Genomic DNA, 17,232 nt, shown 5'->3' on the forward strand with positions numbered 1-17,232 from the left:
CAGTCGGGTGCAGTGCCCCTGCTGTGGCACAATGGCATTGGGTTGCCAACCCACCATCACCATGCCAGTCTGTCATCATATGGGAGGCACTTGGGATCCAAAGTGAGCAACCTGCCCATCATTTTTAATAAACAAAATAACAAGGAATTCAGCTTGTTAAAAAGATAATCAACTGAGATTTAATGGGGTCCACTCTATTTTTTGCTTGTTGCATCAATAATTGTTGGGAGGGAATCACACCAGGTATAAGGAGGCAGTACAAGGATGGATAAAAAGGCCTGCAAGTGGGACCATGGTTTGTTTTGCAGCAGAGTCTGTTAACAAAGCATATGGTATCTTTGGCTTTATTAATAAGGGCACTGAGTACAAGCGTAAGGAGGTCATGTTGAACTTGTATAAGACATTAGTTAAGCCTCATCTGGAATGCTGCATCTAGTTTTGGGCACCATACTTGAGGAAGGCATTGGAGAGTGTACAGAATTGATTCACAAGAATGATTCCGTGGATAAACAACTGCAGCTATGGAGAGATTGGGACTGTTTTCCTTGGATAAAAAAAGGGCTCGGATGAGAGTTGATAGGGGTATCAAGGTCCTGAGAGCTATGGGCAGGGTAACTAGTGAGAAGATGTTCTCACTCAGGGAACATCAAAACTAGATTCAAAATAATTGGCAATAAGAGTAAAAGTGATATGAGGAAAAATCTTTTATCCAGAGGAAGTTGGAGTCTGGAACAAATTTCCTGAGAGGCTGGTGGAGGCAAGTTCAATTTAGGTATTCAAAGGCAATTGGGTTGCTATCTGGAATTAAAGAATGTTCAAGGCTACAGGGAGAGCCAGTGTACCAGAAAGATTCTGTGGTTTTCTGCACCTTAGACAACCTGACACTCCAGACAGGGGAGGCTCTAATTGAGAATAATCTGCTGGAGCAAGCTGCATCCTCTGACGACGAGTCTCAGGATAGGTCTGAGGACGAGGAGGAGGAGGCAGGTCAGTTAGCAGAGGAAGCTGGTGTAGAACAGGCTTTGGGTGGCGGAGAAATGCCAGGATCTCTTATAATGCAATATGTTAACTAGAAATTTGGAATTTGTTAAGCGATTACATCTTTGCATCACTCACCTCCTCTTGATACCTCCTACACAGGGCTGGATGTGCATGTAGATGAGACACAATATGAGGCTATTCAAAGGGGACCATGTGAGCACAAATTCCAGTAATAGCAGTTAGCCAATGAAAATTGAAACCAAGCCACCACATACATGAAACCCAAATGAAGCTGGAGTGACAGGAACACATAACACCATAATTTAATACGTAATGGAAGTAAAATTTGCCCAAACAAAAAAGTCTAGTCAATTACCCTTGTGAACCCATGTATCACTAATGTATATTCTTAATTTTTTTTAACTAATGTATTTTCTTAATTCTTTTCCAGGTGCTACAGCATGATTCTCTTCCTACATGGCCAATCATGCTGGAGGCAGGTTGTTGACCCTTATGCCCCATTGACTGGAGTAAGTGGAGTAAGGGCCAAGATGTGGTGGCAGTCTGCTGCATGGTGGCAGGAGTCTCATATCTCACCATGGCATGCTGAGGCATTGATGCCATTGGCAGATGGGAGAGGCTGTCCTTATCAGAAACCCTGCATTCCAATGTTGGCAGCAACTGCCCTTCCACTACTCATTAGGCCCATTAGGCCCACCCTGCTTTCCTTAGAGGAACCAGGACCTGGCTGCAACTCCAGATGCACATCCCCCTTCTCACATTGGCCCTAGGCAACGATCTCAGAAATGCTAGTCAGAATGTATGCTCAGTACCCCATTAATGAGATGCTGGGTTTGGCCTTCCAAGGTAATCCTTCAATGGCGGAAGCCATGTATTCTGAAGAGCGGAAAAAGCAGATGATCACAGCACTCTTCGCCTGGATAGACTCCTCCACAGTGCACCCAATCCCTCGGGAATCTCTGTCACATCTCCACATACTTTGCACTGCATGACCAGCATCTCTTCTTAATGGGCACTTCCAAAGGCTCACCATCAGCCTGGGACCCAGCATCTAGGTAGCCTCCAGCACTCTCTGAATGCCAGACCCACCATCCCAGTCTCCGATAAATGGATGGATCCTTTATTTGGAAGGCAAATGGGACAGATGTGCAAAGATGTCCTTTCCTTCCTGACATGGAGGACAATGGTGGAGAAGATGCGATGGGCCAAATGGTCTAATTCTATTCCCTATATCTTATGAACTTATGAGGGGTCCTGATTGAAAAACTGCTGGCACAACAGTCATCAAATTTGGAAAACATGCTTACATGCTGCAGCTCCAATAAATCAAAGGATTAAATGGGCTTCTTTCAATTCCCTTCTTACACAGGTAAATTTCTTGATCAGCAACTGTCACAACCCATACCAGAGTGCTTCTAAATGGGTTGCCATGGTAACTTCCAGTTCATATCCTGACCCCTCTCACTGGCCATCCTGCCTTCAACACCCAATTTGGTGTGGAGCCCCCTTATCTCAGCCAGTTGGCCACATTCCCACCGCAACATACTTTATTCAGTGTGGTCAAACAGCAGGGACGGAATTAAGTGGACCAGTCCACCCCTTCACCTTTAACTCAGTTGGCTAGGCAGTGATTCATGATGCAGAAGGCCAGCAGCAAGGGTTCAATTCCTGTAACGGCTGAGGTTATTCATGAAGGCCCCACCTTCTCAACATTGCCTGAGGTGTGGTGATCCTCAGGCGAAATCATCACCAGTCAACTCTCCCCCTCAAAAGGGGAAACAGCCTATGATCATCTGGAACTATGGCGACTTTACTTACTTATAGCGTAAAATTCAGCCCAATAAGTCTGAGATACGCCAAGTGATTCTTCTTGACTCAATTCCAAGTGGTTGTTGAGCAATGATATTTCACAAACTGGTCTGTCTAACTTTAATATACTTCTTCAATATCTAGCTGGGTTGCAATATATGACCAGACAGAATTTGAAACCAAGTTAAAATCATTGCATTACAAAACCCAACTGAAAACTAGTTCCATTACAACAATATTTCTGTGAAAAAATGATTTAAACATCGAACAAGGTGATACCATTCTGTAGCTCCAACCCCTGGAAATCTTCAATCCCCAGTAATCCCCAAACCTCACATTATGTCTTGTGATGTATCTTGGCCTCAGCTTTAGCCTTTTCAGGTCAAGGTTGTTTTTTCAATTCACAAGCCCGCCTCAGCTGGATCTCACTCCCTGTTAATGTTGTCCTTCCTTGAAAATAACTTCCTACAGATGGTCTTCAGCCTGCCTGCTGTCCTTGCTATCCCTTAGTGTCACTGCCAATCCCCAGTCCACCCTCAGACAAGATTGCTGGTCCTATTCCTTTCTCCTGGCCTTGTATCCTTGCTGTTCATTCCCTCCCCCCACTTTTCAATTCATTTTTTTTTGTGCTCTTAAAGTAAGACTTCCTTTTAGATGGTGTTTTTGCATGACTTTGAGAAACTTCTTGACATTACTCACAATTAAGTATTCTAAAGTTGGGTGACTTTTTTATATACACATGTTAAAAAACGCACAAATTTGATGGCGAACCGAGTATCTTCATGTGTTAATCCCAGATTAGCAATATAAAATAGCTATATAAAATGGCTGAGGACTTGAATTGTTATCAGTAAGTCAAGTGAAAACACCATAACCTTCAGACTGTGAAATCTGGGATGCAGCCAGAAGTGCCAGTTATATGTCTGGAGTTCAAACCTCTATGAATTAAGCTGTTTTGAACCAAGGTTGCTTTTAGAGAAGATGTCTATCACTAACACAATATGTAATACACAATTGAAGGCCTTTTGGTCTCTGTAAAAAAATTTCTGTAAGGAAGATGCATGGCTGAGGATACATTTTAGTCAGCCGTGATTCAATCAACTTTAGAACATTAGATCAAGTTGAACTCACTGCTTGATTTCCGAGAACTAAGACAGAGACACTTATCATATTGGATCTTATGAGTATCATTTTCTTTCATATATTTGTTTGGATATCTTTCGATAAACTTTGCCGACAAGGTGAAAGTAAAATTGCATAAATGTAGACATCATTATTGACATTATCTTTCGTTGATATCTATAACCTTGTGTAAAAGCTGTAACCTATAATTGCTGTCCTCCACATTGCTGCTTGATCTCAAACTCCCGTAGCACCCTCCTGGCCCCCGTGTAAGAAGACATGGCAGAACTGGGTCCTTCTCTATCCAATCGCGAACTTGTGCAACAGTGACCGGCAAGATATTAATAAACCTAAATGTTGATACACCCTAGTCAGTCCTTGGTGGAGATGGGGAGCATGTCGACAATGGGAGCCAGCTCAAGGCATCCGCATTTGTTATCTGCATGCCCGGGTAATGCTCACTAATCTAATAATCTTTATTATTGTCACATTAACACTTACATTAACACTACAAGGAAGTTACTGTGCAAATCCCCGAGTCGCCACTCTCCAGCGCCTGTTCGGGTACACAGAGGGAGAATTCAGAATGTCCAATCTATCTAACATCGTGTCTTCTGGGGTTCGTGGGAGGAAACCGGAGCACCCGGAGGAAACCCACGCAGACACAGGGAGAACATGCCAACTCCGCACAAGCAGTGACCCAAACCGGGAATCGAACCTGGGACCCTGGCACTATGAAGCAACACTGCTAACCACTGTGCTACCATGCCATACTCATATGCTACTAACAATAGGGACCAACGCTGTATCTGGGCAGACGTTATTGGCGGAATCGTCTTGTCCTCTTTAAATAATCTGAGCAATGGCTGTGGACCGTTATGATGGTGAAACACAATGTCCATACACAAACTGTGGAATTGTTTCACCTCAAAAATGACTGTAGAAGTGGATTTCATTTGGAACTTCGCTGATAGGGTTAATATAACAGTTCTGAAAAGCTCTGTGAAAGAGATGTCAACAGGTCAAGGGATGAAATAAAGGGAGTGTGTCTGACCGGCATCTGTGAAAGCAAAGATGTCAGAGGTTATGGGATGGAATATAGGGAGTGTGACTTTGGTACTAATTAATGTTCTGACCCGCATCTGTAAAAGCAGAGAGGTCAAAAAGGCAAAGAATGGAATGAATGGGAACCGTTACTTTATTGCAGAGATAACGTAATTAAGCTTGTTTGACCAGTTGGAACAAATAAACATTGAAATGTAAAAGGAAGGGCCTTGGAATGAGATAAGCCAGATGGCCATGGGATACAAAGACCTTTGTATTAATATTGATAGTGACTTGTGCTAATGATTATGTCAAAAATAACCTCCCGACCTCGAAGAATAATTCCATATATGTACATGTTCTGGATCCTTGCCAAATCATAGGTGTATCTAGGAATTTAAGGGGTCCACCCCTAAGCTGTAAGATGTATAAAGATACCGTCCTTATTCTGGGATTTTGGCACTTCTCGAAGGTGGTTACCCGACTGCTTAGAGATTTGTCCCGGCCGTAAATAAACGAATATTCGTTACTGACTTGTTCGAGTGTTTTACTTCTGGACTGACGATCAGATACGTGAAAGCGCAATTCACATTTGGTGGCCCGTACGGGGATCTCCAGAGGGGTCTGCGCAACTAACCGGCGTAATCGACTGAGCTTGTTCAAAGTAGAGGACGAATTTGGCCCCCAACGTGAGTAAAAATTTCTTTTCCACCTTGGTATTCGCCTACTACTAGTTTGAACGTTGCTCAGCCTTGCCGTTGGTTTGTCGAGAAGCCTCTGCGAGATCCAGGTCAGTCCAGCGAACCCGTTTTAAAGAGGGTAAGTGAGTGAACCCTGTGGTTATCGTCTCTAGGGGCAGCCTGGGACTGCCGCCGTGATTCCAGGCAGCGTTCGCTGGAGTTACGGGCGGGGTTGCCAGGACTGCTAGGGGCAGCCTGAGGAGCCGCCGTGATTCCAGGCAGCGTTCGCTGGAGTTACGGGCGGGGTTCTCAGGATTGCTAGGGGACGGTTAACGGGCTGTGGGCAGCCTGGGACTGCCGCCGTGATTCCAGGCAGCGTTCGCTGGAGTTACGGGCGGGGTTGCCAGGACTGCTAGGGGCAGCCTGAGGAGCCGCCGTGATTCCAGGCAGCGTTCGCTGGAGTTACGGGCGGGGTTCTCAGGACTGCTAGGGGACGATTCCGGGCTGTGGGCTCCGGACGGGACTGCCGCCGTGATTCCAGGCAGCGTTCTCTGGAAGTTACGGGCGGGGTTCTCGGAGCCTATCCCCCGGTATAACCCATACCTTCACCGAAGAATTTTACCTACTTACCCCTTAATAGCATTGGTGTCCTGGGTCCTGTGTTATTAAGGAAGTGAAGTAAGCTAATAACCACTTAAAATCTGGTCTTCTTGAGTTGTATTAGCTGTTTAAACTCGGCTGCTTTCCTTGTCTTTCTCCAGCAGGCTGCGTCTCTCTCTCTCTCTCTCTCTCTCTCTCTCTCCTGTTGCTGTTGCAGAGTGCTGCTGCTTCTGCTCCCTGGGTTTATATTCTCTTTCGAAGAGTTATTAAGTTTTAACGACTGTATTGTATATGGGCTTGTTTCACTTTGATAGTTTAAAAGTATCTTTGATGTAAACATCTTACTACAACTCGTTATTCATTTCAGGCATATCGTCTCCTCTCAGATTTGATTTAAAAAATGCTTTTGTTTCAATAGTTAACTTTTATTTCTGTGATTTCAAATCGTTTAATTTTCCAATTGTCCCCAGTTCATAACTTTGCCTTTGATTTTGACTAAAATGATGTTTCTCGTAGCCAGGTCATCTCCAATTTTCTTTTAATTAACTTGATGTTCGTAGAATTTTACCCCTTAAATTGACACTAAATTCGACTGAGCATCTTCCATTCTTTCCAGCTGTTTACTAAGAGAGTTTATTTCAATTAAGGTGTGAAACTTTGCTCTTAGCTGTATGCTAAAATTTAACTTGGTTGTGACTTGAAAGACTTGCCTGTTTTAAACATTCGTCACTTAATGCAATTGAAACTCTCATTAATGCTTTTCAGATGCTTCCTGAGATAGTTACATTCCATGAAGGTGTGAGCCATTGTTTTAGCTTACCACATGAAGCCTGTGTGTCTGCTGAAATCTGCTTGTGCGCAGGAATCTGCATTTTATAACCCTGCTCTTTGCAGCTGCTATTAACCTTTTGTGGGATCTTTCCCTGTACCCTCTTAAACCAGATATTGCCAGACTTTCATGTTTCAAATGACACATTTTTCTGTATTATCAAGAACCCACCGCAAAGAAATTAATTGCCTTGTGGAGGGAATACTGTCAGTTAATGAAAGATGCATCTATACTGGCTAGCTGGCAGGAAAATGCCTCAAAATTGGGTATTGGCCTCACTGAAGGGGGAATTGTTAAAACAGTAGAGGTCTTAAAAAGGGAATGTAAAGAATATAAGAAACGTAAGACTGCTAATCCTACCCCGGCGCCGGTCAGCAATGCGAAGCAAGGTTGGGAGGAGGGGGACGATGGGGATGAGGAACATCTGTTCAATTGCGGGGGACGTCAGAAGCCCCCACAGCCCCCACAGCCCCCACAGCCTCCACAGCCCCCACAGCCCCCACAGCCTCCACAGCCCCCACAGCCACCTCCGCCACCGCCCCTGGAATGTGATCAGTATTATGAGTAACTCAGTATGTTCAGAACTACATTGGTCTCAGAATAAACAGATAAAGAATTTGTGCTGGGCAGTTTCGAAACTGCTGCGTTGAAATTGACACTGCATGGCTCCGCAGGGTCCTAGTGCCCGCTGATCACAAACAGTCACTAGCAGAACCGCCTCAAGGAGGCACTCCTCCAGGCCCCTGCCCTTGGTCGACCCTTATTTGATCGCCCTTTTCAGCTCTATTGCACAGTCCTTGCCGACTGCGCCACAGCTGTCCTGACCCAACGCCACGGCGACCGCTGTCGCCCGGTTGCATACTACTCCTCTAAACTCGATCCGGTGGCCCTTGGCTATCCTATCTGTACCCAAATTCATGCAGCTATCTACAACAGCCTGCAATCGGCTGCTAATATTACCCTCCAACAAGATATTACTGTCTATAGTTCCCATTCTGTTACGGCCCTTTTGGGACAGCTACAGACTCAGCATTTCACGATGGCTCGTCAGAATAGATATGAGATTGCTCTCCTTAATAACCCAAAGGTCCAGTTTGCCCACTGCACCACTATCAACCCTGCTAACTTTTTGACGCATCCTCCCACAGACATGCTCGACCCAACTCATGACTGTCTGCAACTGTTGCAAGAAGTCTCCTCGGTTCGAGACGACCTCTCCGATATACCCCTCCCAAGTGCAGATTGTTCCTTTTTCACCGATGGAAGTTCTTCCGTCGGCGAAAGGGGGGATAGACAATCTGGCTATGCAATCATCGATCAAGACGGTGACGTAGTAGAAGCAGCAGCATTTGAAGTTCCCTTTTCTGCCCAACAGGCAGAATTGTTTGCGTTAATACGAGCATGCATATTGGCACAGGGGAGGAAGGTTAATATTTATACAGATTCCCGATACGCCTTCGGGGTAGTACATGATTTCGGGCAATTATGGAAAAACAGAGGATTTCTAACCTCCGCTGGTACACCCATCTCACACCAGCAGTTAGTAACCCAGTTATTGCAGGCCCTTATGCTCCCAGACAAGATAGCGGTGATAAAATGCGCAGCGCATACAAAAGGCACAGGACTGGTGGAAACGGGCAACAGGAGAGCGGACGAGAAGGCAAAAGAAATTTCTAAATCTGGCAAACTAATGGTGCCTAGAATGATGAGGCAGACTAAAACCCCCTCGGGAAAGTCCCCCTCTGAAAAACCTATGCCAACCATTGCTGACATAATCCAAATGCAGGAGGACGCTCCTGCAACTGCTGTAAATATGTGGAAAAACTTAGGATGTATATATGATATCGAAAATAAGCTGTGGGTCACCCCGGTAGGACAAACATGTATGACCGATGCATTAGCAGCCTGGGTGACCGAATGTGTACACTTTGCAACTCACTGTGGAGCTCGTGCCACAGGGGACATATTGTTAAAAAGCTGGTGGCACCCACGACTGCAAGAAATGGCCCAACAAATTAGCAGTCGGTGCCTAATCTGTCAACAGCACAACCCCGGTAAGGCCGTCCCCTGTGATCCTGGCACAACCCCCTTACCTGAGGGTCCATTTGAGACCCTACAAATGGATTACATTGAGTTGGAAAGATGTCAATGCTATAAATATGTGTTAGTCATTGTGGACACTTTTAGCAAATGGATCGAGGCCTACCCGACTACGGATAACAAGGCCTCGACAGTAGTTAAGGTGTTAATGCGAGAAATTGTTCCGCGATTTGGAATTCCAGCCCGGCTGAGCTCTGACAATGGTCCCCACTTCATAGGTCAAATCAATAAGGAATTCTGTGCTCTGCTTGGAATAAAGCAACAGTTTCATTGTGCCTACAGACCACAAGCCGCTGGAGTGGTGGAAAGGGCTAATCAGACTCTAAAGACTAAACTCGCTAAACTACAAGCAGACACTGGGGCCACTTGGCTCAAACTCCTGCCTTTAGCACTCTTCCAGCTACGTGCCACCCCCGCAGGAAAAACTCGCCTAAGCCCAGCGGAAATACTATATGGCAGACCCTTTCGAACGCCTTGGGACAGCAGTGTTCCACGGAATGTTCAATTCCATTACATGACTACCGAGATGGCTAATTATATATTAACACTAACTAGAATTTTGAAAGGATTACACTCCCGAGTTCGTGCCACCCAGGAAGAAATCCCCTCCATTACTCATGACGTCTCCATCAACCCTGGGGATTATGTCCTAATTCGAAATTGGACACGTAAAGGTTTGGAACCTCGATGGGAGGGTCCCCTACAGGTTCTACTCACTACCCCCACTGCAGTAAAAGTGGAGGGCCGGAACGCATGGGTACATATGCACCATTGTAAGTTAATTAAGTATCCATGATGTTCTAAACTTTTCCTTTAAGTCCTAGGAACTCGAGTACCAGGATGAGGCCCCTCTTCGCCGTCACAATACTCGCCACCCTGCTCTCTCTCGCTGCATCCGAAGGAAGTAGATGCCTGTACGGAAGCCGACACCCACCCATGTGCCGGGAAGGGACCCCACGATGTGGAACAACGACAGATCTCCGATGGATCACCACCGCTATCAAAACCTGCCCAACCACCGGTCCTCCCGATGACCAGAAGCGCCGATTCCTGATTACGTACATGGTTCTAATGTACGATCGCCGCACATGCAGGTGGAACCACCGGTGCATTGATAAGGACAGGGTACAAATTTTACCATCAAGGACTACTCACCCCTACTCGCCTTCCAGAAGGAAGCGGGCAACGCACCATGTAACGGCAAATTCTTTTCTGTTTATGTCCTATGTCTATGCTAAGAAAGTGGGTGTCTCCTCTTGCTGGGTATGTACAGAGGTCCCGACCCATGCCCATGGAGGCATTCCCTTGATATCTGTTCCTTTCTCGATCGAACAGACGGCTGAATGGGTTATATTCCAGACAGTTCAGAGAATATCACGCGTCTGGTAACCCATATCAGAGATGGAGTACAGCGCTTGCGACTCGCCGGTCAGGCTGACTGGTGGAGCTGGATGTGGTCCAATTCTTGGGCCACTTACCTATTCCATGGGCTCATTATCTTCGTTACCATCTGTTTGTTGCTCTGTATCATAGCTACTGGTGTGAAATGCCTATGCAACCATTTGGGTGCCACTGCATTACCACAGATGCTTCAGAGATCCGCCCTAGACGAACAAGAAAACCTGGTTCCCCATACCCCTGACCTATATGAGGAAGTGGCATCCTGCCGGAGCCTAGTAGAGGAGGAGTACCTCCGCCTCGCTCTCATTTCCATCTAAAGTATCCTGAGTGTTATGTGATCAAGGAATGATCAAAGGGGGGAATGTAGAAGTGGATTTCATTTGGAACTTCGCTGATAGGGTTAATATAACAGTTCTGAAAAGCTCTGTGAAAGAGATGTCAACAGGTCAAGGGATGAAATAAAGGGAGCGTGTCTGACCGGCATCTGTGAAAGCAAAGATGTCAGAAGGTTATGGGATGGAATATAGGGAGTGTGACTTTGGTACTAATTAATGTTCTGACCCGCATCTGTAAAAGCAGAGAGGTCAAAAAGGCAAAGAATGGAATGAATGGGAACCGTTACTTTATTGCAGAGATAACGTAATTAAGCTTGTTTGACCAGTTGGAACAAATAAACATTGAAATGTAAAAGGAAGGGCCTTGGAATGAGATAAGCCAGATGGCCATGGGATACAAAGACCTTTGTATTAATATTGATAGTGACTTGTGCTAATGATTATGTCAAAAATAACCTCCCGACCTCGAAGAATAATTCCATATATGTACATGTTCTGGATCCTTGCCAAATCATAGGTGTATCTAGGAATTTAAGGGGTCCACCCCTAAGCTGTAAGATGTATAAAGATACCGTCCTTATTCTGGGATTTTGGCACTTCTCGAAGGTGGTTACCCGACTGCTTAGAGATTTGTCCCGGCCGTAAATAAACAAATATTCGTTACTGACGTGTTCGAGTGTTTTACTTCTGGACTGACGATCAGATACGTGAAAGGGCAATTCACATGACAACCAGCCTATCTTTCTCAATCTGAGCATAGTTGTGCTTCACAATAGTAGAAGTTTGTTATCAGTCCCTCCATTGTTCATGCGGTGGGATAACACCACCTGATTCCATATGGGGAGGCATCACAAGTGACCGGAGGGGGCTTTGAGGGGTTGTAGTGGGCCAACAACCCTGGTGATTGTAGTTGCTGCTTCACCTTGGTAAAGATATCTTCCTGCGGCACCCACCACACACACTCCTGGTGTTTATTTTTCAATAGGGCATGCAGTGGTGCAAGGATGGTCACCAAGTTAGGGATGCACTTCCTGTAATAATACACTAGTCCTAAGAACAACGACAATTTGGTCACTTTCTCAGGCATGGGCGTTTGTTTGATTGCTCGCACCTTCTCTTCTAACGGGTGCAAGCCATCTCAGTTGACCCCGTACCCTAAGTACGTGACCTCTTTTGCATAAAAAATGCATTTTCCTCTCTTAAGGCAAATGCCGGTCTCGTAAAACCGACAGAGGACATCCTCCAAATAGCTCAGCTGTTCCTTTTCAGTGGCTCCAGTGACCAGGATGTCATCCAAGTAAACGGTTGGTTTGTATGGGCACACGGGACCCCGAGGGTGAGAAGGGTGTTTTTGGAGCGGGGCAGGGATAGGGGGGGGCTGGCGCTGCCCAACCTGTGTGGGTATTACTGGGCTGCCAACGCAGCAATGGTGCATAAGTGGGTAATGGACGGGGAGGGGGCAGCATGGAAGAGGATGGAGATGGCGTCCTGTGTGAATACGAGCCTGGAGGCGCTGGTAATGGCGCCGTTGCCACTCCCTCCAACGAGGTATACTACGAGTCCGGTGGTGGTGGCTACCCTGAAAATTTGGGGGCAATGCAGCCGGCATAGGGGGGAGGTGGGGGGCTCGATGGAGTCCCCGATACGGGGGAATCACCGGTTTGTCCCGGGGAGCGTCGATGGGGGGTTTCTTAGCTGGCACAGGGCAGGTATAAGGAGATTGAGGGACCTGTTTGTAGATGGGAGGTTTGCGAGCCTGGGTGAGTTGGAGGGGAAGTTGGGCTCCCCCCGGGGAACATGTTTAGGTACATGCAGGTCTGGGCGTTTGCCAGGAGACAAGTGGCGGGGTTCCCTATGTTGCCCCCGTGGGGGGTTCGGAACAGGGTGCTCTCGGGGGTGTGGGTTGGAGGAGGGAAGATTTTGGACGTGTATTATGTTATGCAGGAGGTGGATAAGGCCTCGGTGGAGGAGCTGAAGGGTAAATGGGAAGAGGAGCTGGGTGAGGAGATTGAGGAGGGGACGTGGGCGGATGCCCTGGAAAGGGTGAACTCCTCCTCTTCTTGTGTGAGGCTTAGCCTCATACAGTTCAAAGTGCTGCATAGGGCTCATATGACCGGGACGAGGATCAGCAGGTTCTTTGGGGGCGAGGATAGGTGTACTAGGTGCTCGGGGAGCCCAGCGAACCATGCCCATATGTTCTGGGCATGCCCAACGTTGGGGGAGTTTTGGAAGGGGGTAGCAAGCACGGTGTCGAGAGTGGTAGGATCCAGGGTTGAGCCAGGCTGGGGACTCGCGATATTTGGGGTAGCAGTGGAGCCGGGAGTGCAGGAGGCGAAAGAGTCCGGTGTTCAGGCCTTTGCGTCCCTAGTAGCCCGGCGTAGAATTTTGCTTCAGTGGAAGGATGCGAGGCCCCCAAGCGTGGAGGCCTGGATCAATGACATGGCGGGGTTCATTAAGTTGGAGAGGGTGAAATTCGCCCTGAGAGGGTCGGTGCAAGGGTTCTTTAGGCGGTGGCAGCCTTTCCTGGACTTCCTGGCGGAACGGTAGGGAAATAGGCCGGCAGCAGCAGCAACCCGGGGGGGGGGGGGGTTTGGTTCGGTGAGAGGGCGAATTGTGTACAGGGGTTTGTTGGATGTGGCGGGTGTTATCTCTCTCCTTTTTGTTGTTTTCTTTTGTTTGTTTTTGTAGTTGCTGGAGGGGGGGTTGGTTTTTGTTCTTTGGTTTTTACTATGGTTGTTTGGTTAATATTGTTTTGTTGTGTATATTTTGTGAAAATCTTAATAAAAATTATTTTTATCCAAGTAAACGGTCAATCACAGTAGTCCTTGGAGGATGTTCTCCATGACATTCTGGAAAATAGCTCAAACCAATGACACCCCAAATAGCAATCTTGCATATTCATAGAAGCCTCTGTGGGTATTAGTGGTGACAAATTTTCTGGAAGCTGTGTCTAGTTCCAATTGGAGGTATGTGTGAGTCATGTCGAGTTGAGAAAAAGAGCTTTGCTTTAATATTTTTCTATTCATGGCATCGGGTATCTGTCCAAACACGGGGCTTTATTCACTGTTAGCTTGCAATCTCCACACAGGTGGGCAGTTTTATCTGGTTTCAGTACCGGGACTAGAGGCACGTACAGGACTACAATCTGCAAATTGTACCAGCCAGATGATTACTAGGCTTTCCGAGTGGTTGGGCTCATCCTCTATTTTTGTCAGCAATGCGTGGGGAACTGGGCGGGCCTGGGCGGGCCCTGAAGCATTTTGGTTGGGCCTCATTGTCTACATGAATCTTGGCCATGGCATTTTTGATCTTACTCAGGCCCTCCTGGAAAACCTTTGGGACTTCTCCAGGACTTTATGTAATCCTCCAATGCGCATCCTGAAAATCCGCTGCCAGATCAAACGCAGCCTCTGCAGCCAATCATGGCCCAGCAGGCTCGGATCGGGGGCCCATACTTTTTTTTTCAAGGGCACCCTGATAGACTGCTGTCCATAGGCAACTGGGGTGATTGTTGTACACCGACGGCTAATGGTTCCCCTGTGTACATTGTCAACATCGCCTCGGTGTCACTGACATTCAAACATTGGATTCCTGTCCTGATCTTTTCACAAGTTTGCTGTCCTATAACTGAGATTGTGTTCATTTCCATTATGAGTGAGTGACCATTCACCTGGATGGTGACTTTGATGTGGGGGAACCCGCGGTGTGGTGATGCAATTCAGCTGTTTCTCCTTTTTACCTTTAATCTGAAAGCATCTTGGAATACGTAATTCAATTTAGCAATTACTAACCAGCAATTGAGCTAATAGTGTTGCTGTGATGTCACCCTGTGCCTTTCCCACTCAGTTTATGGTGAGTTCCTCCCCACATCGTCCCTCCCCACAGTCCCCGCTGTCCCCACATCGTCCCTCCCCTCCCCGCAGTCCCTGCTGTCCCCACATCGTCCCTCCCCTCCCCACAGTCCCCGCTGTCCCCACATCGTCCCTCCCCACAGTCCCCGCTGTCCCCACATCGTCCCTCCCCTCCCCACATCATCCCTCCCCACAGTCCCCACTGTCCCCACATCGTCCCTCCCCACAGTCCCCGCAGTCCCCACATCGTCCCTCCCCTCCCCACAGTCCCCGCTGTCCCCACTGTCCCCACATCGTCCCTCCCCTCCCCACAGTCCCCGCTGTCCCCACTGTCCCCACATCGTCCCTCCCCTCCCCGCAGTCCCCGATGTCCCCACTGTCCCCACATCGTCCCTCCCCTCCCCACAGTCCCCACTGTCCCCACATCGTCCCTCCCCTCCCCGCAGTCCCCGCTGTCCCCACTGTCCCCACATCGTCCCTCCCCTCCCCGCAGTCCCCGCTGTCCCCACTGTCCCCACATCGTCCCTCCCCTCCCCGCAGTCCCCGCTGTCCCCACTGTCCCCACATCGTCCCTCCCTCCCCGCAGTCCCCACATCGTCCCTCCCCTCCCCACAGTCCCCGCTGTCCCCACTGTCCCCACATCGTCCCTCCCCTCCCCACAGTCCCCACTGTCCCCACATCGTCCCTCCCCTCCCCACAGTCCCTGCATCATCCCTCCCTCCCCTCCCCGCAGTCCCCACATCGTCCCTCCCTCCCCGCAGTCCCCACATCGTCCCTCCCTCCCTGCAGTCCCCACATCGTCCCTCCCCTCCCCTCCCCACTGTCCCCGCAGTCCCCGCATCGTCCCTCCCTCCCCTCCCCAGTCCCCGCTTTGTCCCTCCCTCCCCTCCCCGCAGTCCCCACATCGTCCCTCCCTCCCCTCCCCACAGTCCCCGCAGTTCCCACATCATCCCTCCCTCCCCTCCCCACAGTCCCCACATCGTTCCCCCCCTCCCCTCCCCACAGTCCCCGCATCGTCCCTCCCTCCCCTCCCCGCAGTCCCCACATCATCCCTCCCTCCCCTCCCCACAGTCCCCGCAGTCCCCACATCATCCCTCCCTCCCCTCCCCACAGTCCCCGCTGTCCCCACATCGTCCCTCCCCTCCCCTCCCCACAGTCCCCACATCGTCCCTCCCTCCCCTCCCCGCAGTCCCCACATCGTCCCTCCCTCCCCTCCCCGCAGTCCCCACATCATCCCTCCCTCCCTCCCCACAGTCCCCGCTGTCCCCACATCGTCCCTCCCCTCCCCTCCCCAGTCCCCACATCGTCCCTCCCTCCCCTCCCCGCAGTCCCCACATTGTCCCTCCCTCCCCGCAGTCCCCACATCGTCCCTCCCTCCCCTCCCCTCCCCGTAGTCCCCATATCGTCCCTCCCTCCTCTCCCCTCCCCGCAGTCCCCACATCGTCCCTCCCTCCCCTCCCCTCCCCGCAGTCCCCACATCGTCCCTCCCTCCCCTCCCCACAGTCCCCACAGTCCCCACATCGTCCCTCCCTCCCCTCCCCTCCCCGCTGTCCCCACATCGTCCCTCCCTTCCCTCCCCTCCCCACAGTCCCCACATCGTCCCTCCCTCCCCTCCCCACAGTCCCCACAGTCCCTACTGTCCCCACATCGTCCCTCCCTCCCCTCCCCGCAGTCCCCACATCATCCCTCCTGTGGTGAACCACAGTGCACCTGTATTAGGTGATGTACGGTAGGACCTGAATCGCCCTCGCGGTCCACCCCACCAACCAACGGATCTCCCTGGCCTCCGGATCACACTCTGTCTCGATCCGAGGGTTCTGTGTGATCAATCTCACTGTCCAGGGCGTCGAATTCAGCAGTTTCCGCCTCTACGTCCTCCCCAACCTCTGCGCTGCACTGTTGCTGGGTCTGGATTTTCAGTGTAATCTCCAGCGCCTCACCCTCCAATTCGGCGGGCCCCTACCTCCACTCACCATCTGCGGCCATGACCAGCGGCCTCACGACCCTCAAGGTTGACCACTCCCTCCCTCCTTACCAATCTAACTGCGGATTGCAAGTCCGTCGCCACCAGGCGCAGACGGTACAGCACCCAGGACAAGGCTTTCATCAGGTCCGAGGTCCAGCGGCTGCTTCGGGAGGGTATTATCGAGGCCAGCAATCGCCCCTGGAGAGCCCAAGTGGTAGTGGTTAAAACTGGGGAGAAACACAGAATGGTTGTGTACTACAGCCAGACCATCAATCGGTACACGCAGCTCGACGCGTACCCCCTCCCACGCATATCTGATATGGTCAATCAGATTGTACAGTACTGGGTCTTCTCAACAATTGACCTGAAATCGGCCTACCATCAGCTCCCCATCCATAAATCGGACCGTCCATACACTGTCTTCGAGGCGGACGGGCGGCTCTATCAATTTCTTAGGGTTCCCTTCGGCGTCACTAACGGGGTCTCGGTCTTC

The 17,232-nt window shown here is 49.4% G+C and overlaps 1 long non-coding RNA gene across 1 annotated transcript in view; it reads left to right on the forward strand.

Annotated features, from left to right (window-relative positions):
• The window catches only part of LOC119977799, a 67,133-nt gene extending 64,504 nt beyond the window's left edge, over positions 1-2,629 (forward strand). The window contains exon 3 of the long non-coding RNA XR_005463276.1: positions 1,433-2,629. This is a non-coding gene — a long non-coding RNA (uncharacterized LOC119977799). The remainder of the gene's footprint in view (positions 1-1,432) is intronic.
• Positions 2,630-17,232: the final 14,603 nt, after the last annotated feature.

This window comes from Scyliorhinus canicula, chromosome 14 (assembly GCF_902713615.1).
Source record: "Scyliorhinus canicula chromosome 14, sScyCan1.1, whole genome shotgun sequence".
Taxonomy (NCBI): domain Eukaryota; kingdom Metazoa; phylum Chordata; class Chondrichthyes; order Carcharhiniformes; family Scyliorhinidae; genus Scyliorhinus; species Scyliorhinus canicula.